At 38.3% G+C, this 4960-nt stretch overlaps 1 protein-coding gene across 1 annotated transcript in view; it reads left to right on the top strand.

Moving 5' to 3' along the window:
* OTUD7B (OTU deubiquitinase 7B) overlaps positions 1-4960 on the top strand; it is a 52166-nt gene that overhangs the window by 994 nt on the left and 46212 nt on the right. The window lies entirely within an intron of this gene.

The raw sequence follows: 4960 nt of genomic DNA, 5'->3' as shown, positions 1-4960 counted from the left end.
GGAGAGAGAGAGAGAGAGAGAGAGAGAGAGATTGGTTCCAGGGCAGGTTTATGAACTTTAGAAAAAAGAAAAGTTGCCATGAGCCGATGGAAACTTTAGAAGCTGATGATGAGTAAGCCGGGGGCTGCGTGATCTCACTCCTCTTCTCATAATTACTAGGTTAACGGTGTGGCTCCGGTCGGGATGGAACGGGATTTGTTTACTGGGCCGGCGTATTTTTAGCTTGTCGGCTCACAAGGACCAGCGCTCTGAGTCTCTCTCTCCGCCTCTCTCTTCCCCTCCGTCTTTCCTTCTCTCTCTTCCTCTTTTTTCTCACCCCTCCCCTCCCCCACCCCCCGACGGTCTAGATAGTCTCTCTGGAGACCAGGTGGCTTCTCTGGGCACAATACAGATATAAAAATTAGGTTCAAAGAAATTTTCTGTAAGAGGTTCTCCCCAGCTTTTCAGGGAGTTTTCTTTTCATGAGTGCAAAGGCAAAAATTAGTTGACTTTTAGTACATATATGTATAAAATACTTTCTAGAAAATCAGAAACGGGTAATGTTCAGTCTTTGGCTTCTCATACTGTATATTTAGATCTTAGAGGACGCTGGATCCCTTTGTCTTTCAACCTATTTCTAAAGTGGGAAAGGACAAAGTAGAGAGAAGAGGTAGTGATAAGGCGGCTCCAAAAGGGTAGTTAGTCCTAAATCTTTTAAAAACATTTTCTATACTGTATAACTTTAAAAAACAGAAACTTTCTTTCCTAATAAATGAGATTGCATTCTTGATGGGATGGAGAAGACAGCAGGGGCTTATGCTGGGTGCCTAGGGAGAATCAGACTTGTAATTAAACATTTGCTGTGCATAATTTACAAATGAATACATTATGGGCAAATTATACTCTTTGTCCTCATTGTTTTTCCGAGCCTTTCATTTAAAGGTTAGTAACCAACCTGCTGTGCTAGTCTATTGATATTTTGAAGGCTGGACAGAACTGTAAAATAAATGAAATTGATGTTGCTCATCTGGAAGCTGAATACCAGTCTGTTCTAATTTCCGCTAGCTACCCAGCATGCCTCAGAGCACCTCCCTGAGTTAGTGGCCAGTTACTATGTACTTAGAAATTACAAATGAATACACATATTAGCTCATGCTAGGAATAATTGAAATGATAAATACGCTGAAAAGATTTTCCAAAACTGAAATATATTATTTTTCGATTTTTTCCATTTCGGATTATCAGCACCTTTCTACCGATAATCATCCATTAACATGAATAATTTAGAGTTGAACAGATATCCACTTTGGACAGTACGCATTCAAGCAGGAAGGAAAGATGGAAGGAAGATAGTTTCCAAACTATTACTATTTTTGTTGTTGTTGCCTGCTTTGACTTATCCCTTTCATTTAATGCCAAAGACTCCTTTGTGAAAAAAAAAAAGTAAACCTTTGCCAAAGAAAGGGCTGTCTAATGACTTGTATAAGGCAGGCTGACCAGTAATGAATGTTAATTACTAGTTGGACTTTGTGTAGTTATGTTACCAACAACGCGGAAATTTTCCTGAAGCTTTATTTCGTTAATCTCTTTCTTTTGGGACCCCTATTGAAAGTGATTTAATTTGAAGGGTAATATCTAATTTTTAAAAATCACACATGCTGTTCCAGAGTCTGTTGACTATCAATAGTTGTTTTAATTTATGAGTTACTTCGTGCCAATATTAGTGATGATCTCTGGCAAATTCAATTCATATCTGTATTTAGCAACTTCCCCTAGTTGAACTACATATATTATTCCAGGGGTTAGGGGTGGGGATTGAAGGAGTGAATAAACTCTAGGAATAAGTGTAGGGCAGCCCAATAGCCCATCACTGTTTTCAGTTCTCAGAAGGCTTTGTTTGGAATTTTTAGATTCAATATATAGGTAACTAAGTGAGTTATGGTGGAATAACTCAGTATTAAAAATAAGTTTTCAGACTGTTACGGGGGCACTAAGTGCCACTTGTTAAAGTTTTAGAGCTCCTGAATGTCTCAAGCGTGCTAAGTATGCTGGCAGAGGACTTTATAAGGGAGCACACGTTCTCCTTATGCCAGACATTCATCCCATCAAGGGAGAAATCCTGAAACAATGCTTTGAAGTGTGACTTCAGCAGTATCTTTCCTATGCACACTTAGGAGCTGTGGAATGGCAGCCTGGAATCTTTTCAACAGCCCCTGATAAGTCAGACAATTAAAATTTGTGTAACTAGAATGCAGATGCAGGACAGTTTTATCATGAATGCCTGAAATTAGTTGATTTTTTAATATGATAGAAGAAGGAAGTTGATTTTTTTTTTTAAGTAATAAATCCTTGCTGAATAATGACTGAACACTCCTGTGGATAAGGCAGTTTCCAAGTGTCAGTGACAGGCTTTGGGGAGATATAAAAGATGTAAAAACAGGTGTTCTTGCCCTTGGGACAAGGGTGATGTTGGGGAAGGCAGTATGTAAATGAGAAAGCAGACTATTATAAGCTTTAACATTTAAGAAAAAACATATAAACAAAACCAAGTTTAATGTGCTACAAATGAAGTATGTAGAGACTAGAAAATTCGAAGTGACAAAGTATGAATGAAGTAAATTAGGGAAGATTTCTGAGTCAGTAAAATTTGAAATGGACTTGGGAGGCTATGGATTAGTGTCATAATGAGGCATGGGCTATGGAGTTAGATGATCGTGGTTCAACTTGTGGTTCTACTTTTTACTAATGTGACCTTGGGCAATTTACTTCTCCATCCTTATCTATATAATAGGTGTGAGCATTCCAATAAATAAAATAGTTATTCTGTGTTAGGAGTAAAAGGAGATAAAAGATCTTCTGAGCAGAAAGTATAGAATGTACAGTGTACAATGATGGTATGAATGACTAAGTTGTGTTTGTGGGGAGAATAAATGAGAATGACTGGAGAGAATGTGGGTTGGTCAAGTCATGGGTAGAGCAGGCGAGAGGGTGGAGGGGACTCAGAGGCCAGACTCTGTTGGGTGTTGATGAAAGGGTCAATAGAGTCATTGTAGGCCCTTGAACAAAGGATGGATTTAATGAGAAGTATTGAGCCCTCTGATCCAAGAACTCAGGGACAAGGAGTCAGGCACCGGTAAATTGTGACTCTCCTACTTCTCTTCTGGACCATCCTGGCCTAAAGAGATCAGCCAGTTGACATAGGATTCCTTGTAGAAATTTTTGTATTTACACACCTTACTCACTATGTTGAGCTCTGCTTGTGACTGTCTGATGTTGTATCAGCCTGTGGGGAAGTCTCAAGGCTATGGCTGGATTCTCTTCAAGAGCTTATGGTAAGGGCAGTGTCATGTTTCCAGTGCATTGAACTTTCAGTTATCTCTGCTATTGTAGGGAGCACTAGTTTAGGTAATTCAGAACTTCAGAAAGAAATTTCTTGGTTTGAAAATGCATTATTTTAAAAACCAGACTTATTTTAGTGTTTTGGGGATCATACTGATGAAATGCATTGGCATTTCTAAGCCTGAATTACCTGATAGTGAGGAAAGTATACTGATGGTGAAGAAACGTCAGTCTTGAATTAAAGATTTTGCCTCAGAAATCCATAAAATGAAAAGTCCATAGGAGGGTAATTAAGACTGGGCTATACTGAGTATGTTAATGAAGACCAATTTCTTTTCAAAATCTGTGTGTGTCCAATGTGGCCTCAGGCTGTCTGCCTTATTCCTAAGAGCTATTGGTAGAAGATGCCTATGTTGCAGCATGAATAAGTCTTTACTCACAATATCTGGAAGAGTCCTACTGCATGATACTGCATTGTTGAAGATTAAGCTGGCTTGTTTTGAAGGACTTGGGCTTTGTAGAGGCTCTTCAGATATTAGCTCCTTTGAAAATCTATTAGATTTTTCATCCTGAAGTAAACTTGTTTGAAAATGTGGCCAATTTAAGAAAAAAAAAAAAAGAAAAAGGAATGAGGAGAAGTCCACACTTAAGAAGTAAGCAAAAATATCACACAGCTGTTCTTCCATCCTTGTTCTTTCAGTTGACTTGCTTTCCTTCATCCTTGCCTACCCCAAGCCTTCTCATAATCATTACCAAACTATGTGCTTATGATGTCATGGGCACAGGATTATTATTTACCACTTAAGTCAGGAAATTGAAGTATTTCTGAGCTAAAATTCAGAGGTGGAAAAATCAGTCATCTTAATTTATACAGTTTAGTTCAGGATTATTTTTAACTGTGTGTTTTTAGGATTATCTCTTATGCCTTATACTATAAGAATTAGTTTTTGATAGGAGAGACTACTAAGCTGTTATTTTTAGTGACCTGCTGTGAATTTAGTTCTACTAAGTGGTGTGGAGGATTAGGAAAAATGACAGTTTTGTGCCCTTGAAGAATTTACAGCCTAGTTGGGAGTAAGGGGAATAGGAAGGAATGAATACCTATTGAGCCTCTTTATGCCAGAGAAAAATTTAAAATGTGAAAGTGTATTATCATTTGCATAATACAGACCTCATACCATAGGTATTTTGGGAGAAGAGTACTCAGGTAGTTATGAGTGATGTCACAGAGGAATTGTGACTTGCTCCAGATCTTTAAAAAAATTGTATTAGGTACAAGAAATGAAAATGAAGCAAATAACAGAAAAATCATTTAAATTTGGAGCTGAGAGGGATCAAGCAGAAGCCTGGGCACAGGAATGTACTTGGAATGTTCTTGGGGCAGTGATGAGACTGACCTGAGTCGCAGTGAATAGTAGTAAAACACAGGTGGTTAGGATGGTCTGGAGCTATGTTTATAGAGGGTCTTAAAAGTCAGGTTTATAAGTTTAGCTCTTAAACAATGGAAAATATCTAACCACTGAGAATTTTTTATTAAGATTGTAATAAGATGATATTGGGAAATAGACTGGCTTGGAGGGAGGGGAGATTAGCAGCTGGGATATGTGAGGTGATGAGGCCTGAGCTAGACTTGTGGAGGGTG

This window comes from Lipotes vexillifer, unplaced genomic scaffold (assembly GCF_000442215.2).
Source record: "Lipotes vexillifer unplaced genomic scaffold, Lipotes_vexillifer_v1.1 scaffold1034, whole genome shotgun sequence".
NCBI classification, from domain to species: Eukaryota; Metazoa; Chordata; class Mammalia; order Artiodactyla; family Lipotidae; genus Lipotes; species Lipotes vexillifer.
The sequence above is the reverse complement of the archived record's forward strand: the minus strand, read 5'-3'. Positions and strand labels throughout refer to the sequence as shown.